The sequence below is a fragment of the Ovis canadensis genome, chromosome 8 (assembly GCF_042477335.2).
Source record: "Ovis canadensis isolate MfBH-ARS-UI-01 breed Bighorn chromosome 8, ARS-UI_OviCan_v2, whole genome shotgun sequence".
NCBI lineage: Eukaryota > Metazoa > Chordata > Mammalia > Artiodactyla > Bovidae > Ovis > Ovis canadensis.
In genome coordinates this window covers 47638603-47651972 of record NC_091252.1, presented here as the reverse complement: position 1 = coordinate 47651972, position 13370 = coordinate 47638603, and positions in this window count along the sequence as shown.

Below are 13370 nucleotides of genomic sequence, written 5' to 3'. Positions count from 1 at the left end.
ATAATTGGAGATGTGACAGCAAAGAATAGAAATCACTCCCCAGGAGGTGTTTAAAAAGCTCTTCTCTCTCCTACTTAATCACAGTTCCCTTAAGCCCATAAATTAAAATGCAGTGCGTATGGTACATGCATTATAAGTATGAATACTCATGTAATCTAAAGCATCTTAACTTTGCCCAGCTTGTTTTCATACTGCCAGAATCAATTCCATTAATGATATAAGAACAACACAATTTTACAGTGAACTGTTCTCTATCACATTTTCTTATACTTTTATTAAATTATCATGTTGATGGTGTGTTACTTAAGACCTCAACAAAATTTTGATTTCTCTAACTAATAAAGATTTACCATTCTTCCCTTCAGCAAAAGTATAACAGATATTTCACTAAATTTGAAAGAAACTTGTAAAAGAGTAAAGCACTTGCTGGCAATTTATCCCCAAGAGTTAAAATGGTGCAGCTTGATGTAGCCAGTTCAGTTACAGCTTTACTACATTAAAAGAAATGTTTTAAAGGAAGCTATTGTGGAAAAAGAGAGGCACAGTTTCCTAACTGTTGAAAAAAGTGACATTTAGTTCTCTCTCTTTATCAAATTAATAATTCTATTCAACCAATATGATTGGCATGAACTGATCTTGTAGGAGAGATCCCAAGAAGAATAAAACACTTTACAGCAACGATTTGTGAACTAGTAAGGGTCCATGAATCAAGGCAAATTGGAAGTGGTCAAACAGGAGATGGCAAGAGTGAACGTCAATGCTCCAAAAATTAGTGAACTAAAATGGACTGGAATGGGTGAATTTAACTCAGATGACCATTGTATCTACTACTGTGGGCAGAAATCCCTTAGAAGAAATGGAGTAGCCATCATGGTCAACAAAAGACTCTGAAATGCAGTACTTCGATGCAATCTCAAAAACGACAGAATAATCTTCATTCATTTCCAAGGCAAACCATTCAATATCGTCATAATCCAAGTCTATGCCTGGACCAGTAACGCTGAAGAAGCTGAAGTTGAATGGTTCTAACATAACAAACACCGCTCTACACATGGACATCACCAGATGGTCAACACCGAAATCTGATTATATTCTTTGCAGCCAAAGATGGAAAAGCTCTATACAGTCAGCAAAAACAAGACCGGGAGCTGACTGTGGCTCAGATCATGAACTCCTTATTGCCAAATTCAGATTTAAATTGAAGAAAGTAGGGAAAACCACTAGACCATTCAGGTATGACCTAAATCAAATCCCTTATGATTATACAGTGGAAGTGAGAAATAGATTTAAGGGACTAGATCTGATAGACAGAGTGCCTGATGAACTAGGGACGGAGGTTCCTGACATTGTACGGAGACAGGGATCAAGACCATCCCCAAGGAAAAGAAATGCAAAAAAGCAAAATGGCTGTCTGGGGAGGCCTTACAAATAGCTGTGAAAAGAAGAGAAGTGAAAAGCAAAGGAGAAAAGGAAAGATATAAGCATCTGAATGCAGAGTTCCAAAGAATAGCAAGGAGAGATAAGAAAGCCTTCTTCAGCGATCAATGCAAAGAAATAGAGGAAAAGAACAGAATGAGAAAGACTAGAGATCCCGTCAAGAAAATTAGAGATACCAAGGGAACATTTCATGCAAAGATGGGCTCGATAAAGGACAGAAATTGTATGGACCTAACAGAAGCAGAAGATATTAAGAAGAGGTGGAAAGAATACACAGAAGAACTGTACAAAAAAGAGCTTCACTACCCAGATAATCGCGATGGCGTGATCACTCATCTAGAGCCAGACATCCTGGAATGTGAAGTCAACTGGGCCTTAGAAAGCATCACTACGAACAAAGCTAGTGGAGGTGATGGAATTCCAGTTGAGCTATTTCAAATCATGAAAGATGATCCTGTGAAAGTGCTGCACTCAATATGCCAGCAAATTTGGAAAACTCAGCAGTGGCCACAGAACTGGAAAAGGTCAGTTTTCATTCCAATTCCAAAGAAAGGCAATGCCAAGAATGCTCAAACTACTGCACAATTGCACTCATCTCACATGCTAGTAAAGTAATGCTCAAAATTCTCCAAGCCAGATTTCAGCAATACATGAACCGTGAACTTCCAGATGTTCAAGCTGATTTTAGAAAAGGCAGAGGAACCAGAGATCAAATTGCCAACATCTGCTGGATCATCAAAAATCAAGAGAGTTCCAAAAAATCATTTATTTCTGCTTTATTGACTATGCCAAAGCCTTTGACTATGTGGATCACAATAAACTGTGGAAAATTCTGAAAGAGATGGGCATACCAGACCACCTAACCTGCCTCTTGAGAAACCTATATGCAGGTCAGGAAGCAACAGTTAGAACTGGACATGGAACAACAGACTGGTTCCAAATAGGAAAAGGAGTACGTCAAGGCTGTATATTGTCACCCTGCTTATTTAACTTCTATGCAGAATATATCATGAGAAACACTGGACTGGAGGGAGCACAAGCTGGAATCAAGATTGCTGGGACAAATATCAATAACCTCAGATATGCAGATGACAGCACCCTTATGGCAGAAAGTGAAGAGGAACTAAAAAGCCTCTTGAAGAAAGTGAAAGAAGAGAGCTCAACATTCAGAAAACGAAGATCATGGCATCTAGTCCCATCACTTAGTGGCAAATAGATGGGGAAACAGCGGAAACAGTGTCAGACTTTAATTTGGGGGGCTCCAAAATCACTGCAGATGGTGACTGCAGCCATGAAATTAAAAGATGCTTACACCTTGGAAGGAAAGTTATGACCAACCTAGATAGCATATTAAAAAGCAGAGATATTACTTTGCCAACAAAGGTCCGTCTAGTCAAGGCTATGGTTTTTCCAGTGGTCATATATGGATGTGAGAGTTGGACTGTGAAGAAAGCTGAGCGCCAAAGAATTGATACTTTTGAACTGTGATGTTGGAGAAGACTCTTGAGAGTCCTTTGGACTGCAAGGAGGTCCAACCAGTCCGTCCTAAAGATCAGTCCTGGGTGTTCATTGGTAGGACTGATGCTAAAGCTGAAACTCTAATACTTTGGCCACCTCATGGGAAGAGTTGACTCACTGGAAAAGACTCTGATGCTGGGAGGGATTGGGGGCAGGAGGAGAAGGGGACAACAGAGGATGAGATAGCTGGATGGCATCACCAACTTGATAGACATGAGTTTGAGTGAACTCCGGGAGTTGGTAATGGACAGGGAGGCATGGCGTGCTGTGATTCATGTGGTCACAAAGAGTCAGACACGACTGAGCGACTGAACTGAACTGATTGAAGGGTAGTCTATGAGCCAGTTATAATATTATTTCATTTGGACTTTCCTGGTGGCTTAGTGGTAAAGAATCTGCCTTCAACACAGGAGGCATGGGTTCGATCCATGGGTTGGGAAGATCTCCTGGAGAAGAAAATGGCAACCCTCTGCAATATTCTTGCCTGGGAAATTCCATGGATAGAGGAGCCTCGAGGGCTATAGTCCATGGGGTTACAAAGAGTCAGACACGACTGAGCAACTAAACAACAGCAACAGAAGTCTATGTGCCATTTGTAGATTATTTCCTTAGTGCCAATGTCACCTAAAATCTGGTATTGATTTTAAAAATACATATAATTCCAAAGGGATTCGGGCATCATTTATAAATAAATGAGTCGTATGTAAGCAATAAGAAGGCAGGGCAAGCCAAACCACACCAGGCAACACCAACCTTCGCCAAATATTTCCCTTAGGACAATACACCCAAAATACTAATATATTCCATGGAACACTTGTCTCAAAAGATGTTCTTTACAGAAAAGTGATTCCATGGCCACATACTTTAGATATTACCAAAACTATACACCAATCGTAGAATCACAATATGTATTGTTATATAAAATTCTTTTATAGACCTTTAATAAAGAGCTGAACTGCGTTTAAATTTCAGTATTTCATAGCATATGTGTACATGCAACCCCTTTATTCATTACACTCATTAACACAACTGAAAACAAGAGCTCAAAGGAACAAATTTTGGTAAACTCTGCTGAGGGCCACCCTCTAGCATCAAGCCCTGGGCTGGACCAAAGTGAAGATTTTTCTGCTCTGTGATTCAACTTCCACTGATACCGGGAATATTGCAGTTTCTTTTTTAAACATAAGTTAGCACGAACTATTACAAATATTCTTTACAGAATTTAATGCAACTTCAAAAACTGGATTAGAGATGAATAGATTTAATTAATCATCATTTCTTAAACTTTCAGGACAATTATAAGATTAGACTGTTCCAAATTTACATAACTAAACCAAAAATGTTGTGTGTTACAAGAGGTAAAAAAAAAATTAACTGTCTGAAAAACTAGTGGATATTAAGTTCCACTGCACAAAAATAGAAGGAAAATGACACAGGTCATAGGTAAGTGACGGAGGCCCTTGAGTGGATGGTAACAGACTTAAGAGCTTGATTTCAAACCCTTAATGATAAGAACCAAGAGACTTTAAGTTATTTGATTGTTACTCGGTACCTTCAGTAAAAACAGAGAATTAATTATAGAGGCAGAGAATTCTTCATGAAATGGAAGGGTAAGAATACAGCTGAGACTGCCAGGCCACCAGGAATCCTGCAGGTCAGGTCCTTTCAAATCTCTCTGAATCACATCTTGGTTTTTCTTGTCTGTTTCCATTCTTTTTCTGGCTGCAGACAGGTTTTCTCTCCTCATGGCCCAATTTGACAGCCCTATGGTTCCCAGATTTACAGGTGACAGTAGCAGCCATGCGCAGCAACTAGAGGTCTCAGTTCCAACACCAAGTTATCGGAGAAAAAAATGCAATTGATCCATTTCAGGACAGGTACCCAGACAGCCTTGGTTAAAGAGATGGGTGAGTGTTAGTTGCTCAGTTGTGTTTGACTCTTTGAGACCCCATGATTTTCAGCCTGCCACGCTCCTCTGTCCATGGAATTCTCCAGGCAAGAATACTGGAGTGGGTTGCCATGCCCTCCTCCAGGGGATCTTTCTGACCTGACTGAGTCTCCTACAAAGCAGGCAGATTCGTTACCATCTGAGCCACCAGAACAGCATATAAATATGGGACTGCTAAGCAACTATCCTGGGGAGCTGAGAGGAGGCTCTCAGAGAGCCATAGATAGCACAGAGTTTAAGAAGACTCTTCAGAAGTACCCACTGCTGGCGCTGTGACTGTGGGTGTTTCCCACAGTCCATAGCAATTCGTGTCTTGGGAAAACGGACCGTAAAATGGGCTTTACAGTCCCACAGATATAGGAAGATTGGAAAATGCCATTCTGCTGCTGCTGCTGCTGCTGCTGCTGCTGCTGCTGCTGCTGCTGCTGCTGAGTCACTTCAGTCGTGTCCGACTCTGTGCGATCACATAGACGGCAGCCCACCAGGCTCCTCTGTCCCTGGGATTCTCCAGGCAAGAACACTGGGCTGCCATTTCCTTCTTCAATGCATGAAAGTGAAAAGTGAAAGTGAAGTCGCTCAGTCGTGTCCGACTCTTAGCGACCCCATGGTCTGCAGCCTACCAGGCTCCTCCGTCCATGGGATTTTCCAGGCAAGAGTACTGGAGTGGGGTGCCATTGCCTTCTCTAGAAAAATGCCATTACTCGCACTAATAATGGAAAGGCCTGTTAATATTAGAGCAGAACTGCAGTGGTTTACAGAATATCGTAATCTCACTTCAGAGAAGGTGGTGTCCTAAGAATCCTTCTCCCTCTTGTCTGACTACAAGAACTAATTGTTTAGTAAGGTAAATACCTTGAAGACAATCTTAGATGTGGTCCTACTTAATAATTGCTAACATTTTCTGAGACACTGTTCTAGGTTTTTTAGATGAAATAATTCTTCCCTGGTGGCTCAGATGGTAAAGAATCCATCTGCAATGCAGGAGACCCACGTTCAATCCCCAGATCAGGAAGATCCCCTGGAGGAGGGCACGGCAACCCACTTCAGTATTCTTGCCTGGAGAATTCCATGGACAGAGGAGCCTTGCTGGCTACAGTTCATGGGGTCTCAAAGAGTTGGACAACACTGAGTGATTAAGACACACTTCATCCCCACTTTATAAACTGTGAAACTGAGGCTCAGAAAGGTTAAGTAAATTTTCAGAGGCCACAGACCTAGTCAGTGGCAGAGCACCTTTTCAACCAAAAGAGTCACAGTGGACCCTCAGAGTAATCAGCCTGTCCAATCTAAAATCCAAGAGAAAGGGAAACAGATATGTCTGGAGCTGAGTGATAGAATACTGCCTTGATGTAGTCTAGATATCATCCACCTTTCTCATGAGATAAAATAAATATATTCCAATTTTAAAATGCAACTGAAGGACATCCCTGGTTCTCTGGTGGTTAAGGCTATGCTCTCCAAATGCAGGGGTCATGGGATCAATTTCTGGTTGGGGAACTAAGGTCCCACATACCACACTGCTCAGCTAAAAAAATTAAAATTAAAAAGATGAATTAATTGCTTTGTGCACAGGTGCTCAGTTGTGTCTGACTCTTTGCAACCCTATGGACTATAGCCTGCCAGGTTTCAGTCCATGGAATTTTCTAGGCAAGAATATGGGAGTGTCAGCTCAACTCCAGAAAAATAAACGACCCAATCAAAAATTGGGCCAAAGAACTAAACAGACATTTCTCCAAAGAAGACATACAGATGGCTAACAAACACATGAAAAGATGCTTAACATCACTAATTATCAGAGAAATGCAAATCAAAACCACAATGAGATATCATTTCAGCCAGTCAGAATGGCTGTGATCCAAAAGTCTACAAGCAATAAATGCTGGAGAGGGTGTGGAGAAAAGGGAACTCTCTTACACTGTTGGTGGGAATGCAAACTAGTACAGCCACTATGGAGAAGAGTGTGGAGATTCCTTGAAAAATTGGAAATAGAACTGCCATATGAGCCAGCAATCCCACTTGCTGGGCATACACACTGAGGAAACCAGAATTGAAAGAGACACGTGTACCCCAATGTTCATCGCAGCACTGTTTATAATAGCCAGGACACGGAAGCAACCTAGATGTCCATCAGCAGATAAATGGATAAGAAAGCTGTGGTACATATACATGGTGGAGTATTACTCAGCCATTAAAAAGAATATATTTGAATCAGTTCTAATGAGGTGGATGAAACTGGAGCCTATTATACAGAGTGGAGTAAGCCAGAAAGAAAAATACCAATACAGTAAACTAATGCATATATATGGAATTTAGAAAGGTGGTAACGATAATCCCACATACGAGACAGCAAAAGAGACACAGATGAATAGAACAGTCTTTTGGACTCGGTGGCAGAGGGCGACGGTGGGATGATTTGGGAGAATAGCATTGAAACACGTATATTATCATAGGTGAAACGGATCACCAGTCCAGGTTTGATACATGAGACAGGATGCTCAGGGCTGGTGCACTGGGATGACCCTGAGGGATGTGATGGGGGGGGGGGAGGTAGGAAGGGGGTTCAGGATGGGGAACACATGTACACCCATGGCGGATCCATGTCAATGTATGGCAAAACCACTACAATATTTTAAAGTAATTACCCTTCAATTAAAATAAATAAAATCATATTTTTTAAAAAAGAATACCAGAGTGGGTTGCCATTTCCTCCTCCATGGGATCTTCCTGACCCAGGGATCCAACCCGAGTCTCCTGTGTCTCCTGGGTTGGATTCTTTACCGTTTGAGCCCTCAGGGAAGCCCTAAAACGAATAAATAAATAAATAAATATAAAATTCTTTTTGAAAAAAGGCCATGATGCTGTATTCCCTTGTGGTGGTGGGAGGTATGAAATTACCCAGGAATGGCACACTAGACAATACTAAACAAGAAACAATGGTTCCTGGATCGGAATGGGAAGAGGTGATGCTTGAAAACTACAAAAAAAATCTTAACATGCACAGACTGGACAGTTTAAAAAAATTAAAAATAATAAAAATAGAACAGAATTTAAATCAGTGTGCTAGCAAAGGCTAAGGAGCACACAAAATTAATTAACAACAAAGACTAAAAATTATTGCCTCCAAAGGCAGTCAGGGACATGTCCTGTATACCATATGTAGAGACACACTCAATCCACAGTCTCAGGAATTAAATTATTTCCTCAGTTCATAAGAATTGAGCAAGAAATTAAAAGAGTTCGTGTTGGAGTAAAAAGCTTTCTAACCAGGTTTGTTCACTGGAGTTAAAGGACTGTTAATTTCAAAATATGTGTACTTAAGAACAGCGTTTGATCTGCTGACAAGTAAACCAAGAATTTTCAATAAAATGGAAAAAGTTAAAATCTGGAAGTGATAAAAAATTGTCATGAAAAAGAAAATGTTTCAGTTGTGTGATAGCAGCTTGGTGCCAGGTCTGAGAGACACTGAGAGGATCCAAAGATTTTCAAAGCAGAGGCACATGGTAGAGAATTGTCCTGTACACCATTCAGGTGTGGTACAGTCCCTGTCTTTTAGGAATCAGTAGTTAAGAGCAATGGTAACCCACTCTAGTACTCTTGCCTGGAAAATCCCATGGTGGAGGAGCCTGGTGGGCTGCAGTCCATGGGGTCGCTAAGAGTGGGACATGACTGAGCGACTTCACTTTCGCTTTTCACTTTCATGCATTGGAGAAGGAAATGGCAACCCACTCCAGTATTCTTGCCTGGAGAATCCCAGGGACAGGGAAATCTGGTGGGCAGCCGTCTATGGGGTCGCACAGAGTTGGACACGACTGAAGCAACTTAGCAGCAGCAGCAGCAGCAGTTAAGAGCTACTAGAGTGTCAGTTTTCTTCTAGCTTCAGTTGGAAGGGAGCAAGGGAGACAAAGAAAGTTCTCCCTGTTTTTCCTAGCCATGGTTGCAGCCTCTGGACACGCTGCAGATGACCTCACGTTGCTCTCAAACAGCACCTATGCTGCCAATCAGTACGATAATTTTCAAAGAGATGAGTCTGCTCTTAACTCGACAGCCCTATCTCCTGTCCATGGAACCGCAAAGACAACAAAACTTTCAATGGCTGGGGTAGAGAAACAAAAGTTGTGAGATTAGGAGAAATTAAAGCTGGAAGCAAATTCAAGGAGAGTTCCACAGGACTGAACTGAAGCGTCATCATCAGGTAGGAGCAGAAACCTGAATGTGATTATCACAGGAAAGATAATCATATCTTATCCTTGAGCTTGACTGGAATGTGAGAATGAAGAATGCATGGCGGGAAGCCCCAAAATATCCTTTTCCTCTCTGGTTCTCAGCAAATGAGCTGCAACTTCAATCCCAGAGACCACAGCTTGAAAAGCTCCACTTCAAGATGAGAAGGAATGAGAATTACAGAAACTCAGAGTTCACTGAGTATAAACCATTCGCAGCCTTATTAGAAATGAAATGCCCTGTTTCATAAAATTAACCCCAGTTACCATGTATGCTATGTATGGATTATTAGTTTCCAAAGATATGTATGCAAAACATTACACTCACTGCATTATGTGGAATAAACTTATTTGTCTCTTAGTGGTGTAGGAGGCCATGGAAGATCTCATTCTGCTTCAAGCACATTATTTAACACCATTTATCACTCAGCTAAACATGTGTGAAATTGCTAGTTAACACAATTCCTTTCAATGGTCTGCCAGATTACAAACCAGCTCTCACTGTCTGCAATATATGTCCTCTCTATAAATTAATACAGCTGGAGTCAGAACCACAGGTAATACTGACATTGCTATATGATCAGGCGAAGGTCCGTCATGTGTCCTGAAATTCCAGGTTTCAGCCTTGCAGAGATGACATTCACAGGGACTAGGTCCACATTCCCTCCCTTGCTTGCTCTGTCTCCCCCTTCCTTTTCTCCAGGAACCCTTTGAGGACCTTCTCATTTTGCCCCTTTTTCACTTGGTCTGCTTTCCTTTTTCTGCCTTTCCTATGTCCCTCTGGATTGCAGGATATCTTCTCCAAATTTGAATGTAAAAATCAGTTCAGAGAGCGTCTTGATAGAATTTGATAGCACTACTACTGGAAAGACTTGGATGGGGGTAGGGAATGATTTAATGCGTTGCAGAAGAATCATCCTTTTCTGCAGGCAGAAAGCATAACCCATTAGCATTCCAAACAGGCTGTTCAAAGCTTTCAAATGACGAGGCTGAGCTAGTCTTGCTCTCTCCCCAGGCACACACATCCCAGGGGTGCCTCCGACCTGGAGCCTCCACATACACGGCTGGCACAGCATCTGGGATTTTATCACCACTGCAGTGAGTCTGGACGGACCCACTGCTGCTTACTCCAAATATTTTTCGTGACTGAATGGCTTGATATGCATTAACTCACATGATATTCTTTGTAGTTGATTTTTGCAGATATCTGCTCTTTTGACACATTTGTATTACAAAGAGGAACATATGGCCCCCAAAAAACTCTTTCTATATGTATAGGTTCCAGAGTTTGCAGATCTTTTTGTTTCTAATTTGGCTTTTAAAAAAACTTCTTTTTTTTACACTTTAAAAGTGGTTTTTCTACAAGGAACCCATGTAGTCATACTTAAAATTCCTTAAGGTCAATGGAGTTTGAGTGTGTTCATTTTACTTAGGAGATAGATAAATAATGTTAATTAGAAGGCTACAACAAACAAGAAATACAAAGAATGGATTCCCATGAAACAACAATGTAGTGGGTTACCAGACCCATCTTGCCCCTTATCCGGCATTTCTCCTAGCCCCTGCGCACCCAAACTCCATCTTCACCATCACCTCTAGGATCATGACCACTGAGACTCAGAGGCCATACTCCTTTGACAGCTGGAATGCACAGAGTAACATGGGTGTTGTGGAACTAATGGGAATAAAAAATAATCCTGCCAAAGTGAAAACAGAAAAGTGGATGGACCTGTTGTGTTATGTCTCAGTGGAAGAATCTTGGCTCAGCTGGGGAAGAAAACTGTGAAAGATGATACATATCTATTTACAATGTTTTAAGTGCTGAAATGAGTACCCTATGATATAAGGACAGAGATTTTCAGCTATGAAAATTATAGTTACTTATAGCTACTTATCACAAGATTACTTTATGATGAAAAGAGCAAAAACAGTTGAAACAAATTTCACCTCATGTTTTACTTCTGTAATACTAAAATAATTATAATAATAGCTCAGTAACAACCTATGTTGGTGGGATGGGGAGGGAGGTGGGAAAGATGTTCAAGCAGAAGGTGACGTGGGTAAACTTATGACTGATTCATGTTGGTGTTTGGTAGAAACCAACACAATACTGTAAAGCAATTATCCTTCAATTAAAGATAAATAAAATTTAAAAATAATTATAATAAATGTTATATTTCATAAGAAAATTTCAAAACAAAATTGTTAAGGGCATGACTTCAAGGACATTCTGCCCTGCTTTCAGTGCTGGTTCTGTCACTTGTGAGCTCCTGACTTTGGTCTAGTAACTTACTCTCTCTAAGCTTCAGTCATTGCATTTAGCTAATATTCAATAGATGTTAGCTATTCTTATAATTTTGAGTCATTTTTGTGTCAGTAATAAAAGCATTTTTACTGTTTTAGTCAGAACAAGCAATGTTAGCTGGTATAACAAACAACTCCAAAACTTCATTGAACTTAATTCAACAAAAGTATTTTCTGTCCATGTTACAGGATGAGATTAAAGGTAGTACTTTTTTCCCCTTTGAAATAATTTTAATAACCTGGCAGTGATTCAAAGTATGAAAAGAAGATTTAAATTCCTTCTGCTTAAAGGGATACAACCATGATTGCCTCACAACACTCATGATCAAGGGCAATGATGAGACCAGAAAGGGTCATAGGAAGGCTTCAGGCTCGCAGATTGAAAAGCCTGGTTTCAGAAAGTCTCTTGAGAGCTAGCAGGCAACAGGAAATATGAAATTGTCTGAGATTCTCAGAAGACAGGGCATCGTTGCTGGGTAATGAGGACATTGAAGCATTCCTAGATGTCACGTCAGGAGTATTTGTCATCTAGGCGGGGGTGACCGAGATGAGTAGGGCAGGCCTGTTGTCCCATAGGGTCAAGATTATTCAGGTGTGAACCCAGTCGTCCTGCTTGTTGAATTCACCCTGGAGAAACCTGACCACACCGAAGTCAGAGGGTCCGATTCTGTCCAGAGCTGTCTCTAACTAAGGATGGTTCTGCTCATCAGCATGGGGCTGAGACTCCTCCTGTCTTGTAGCCTCTCCATAGTCTATGGCCTTGAAGTCCATAACTAGATCTTCTCCATCCAGCCTATAGAAAGGGAACTCAAGAGACAGCAGCAGTAGCCTGCAAGATTTCACCACTTTTTCTCGTCTAGCATTTAATCATATGGCCCCACATCGATGTGAAGAGAATGGAAGATGCAATCTAGCATTGTGCCCAGAAGAGAGGAGGGCAAGGTTCTGCAGCAAGAAGACATCCTTATTCTTACTAGTCATCCTTGACACAGGGCATTCGCTAGAGGGCTACTTGAGATGGAAAGATGAAAAGAGAATGGTGTAATTATGATGTGACATTTTGTGAGCACTAAATGACTTGACCCACAGTAGGGCCAAAGGCTCAAAAATTGTTAGCTATTTTGTTAACTGCTGTATGCAAATTTACACATCTTAGGCATGTTACACACCAAATACCCTGTGTGAGACTATACAACCTCCTTCCCACAGACCTTTCAAACCTATGATATATTTGTTACTCTGCTTGACTAAGGCAGAAACAGAATATCCTTGGCAATAAGAGGATAAAACCAAGGCCCTAAATCAACATTAAGTTCCATATTTTCTAATAGTCCTGCTACTTACATCTCCTAGTCTTCATCTCAGCTTCTCTTAGTTGTTTTCCTGAGATTTCTGAAGGTGGAAAAGAGTAACGGTGTAGCCTGATGACACTATTGTACGATCATTCAAGAACATGAACTTACTCACAGTTTCTCTATCTCATAGCTCTCATGTAAACATGAGCTAGAATTACACTTTCTTTTGCAGAAGATCTTTAAAACCAATGAAATTGAGACTATCATTTCAAGGAGTAATATAACAACCAGTCTTCACAAAACAGAGACCTGTTAAATTAAAAAAAATAATAATTATGTGATTCAAATCTAAAGATGACTTGTATCTAACAGGCCAGTGAAATACACCAACATATTATTTCTTCCATCACTTTAGTCATGTCTGACCCTGTGCAACCCCATAGATGGCAGCCTACCAGGCTCCTCTGTCTCTGGGATTCTCCAGGCAATTACACTGGAGTGGGTCGCCATTTCCTTTTCCAATGCAGGAAAGTGAAAAGTGAAAGTGAAGGCGCTCAGTCATGTCTGACTCTGTGCAACCCCATAGACGGCAGCCCACCAGGCTCTCCCATCCATGGGATTTTCCAGGCAAGAGTACTGGAGTGGGGT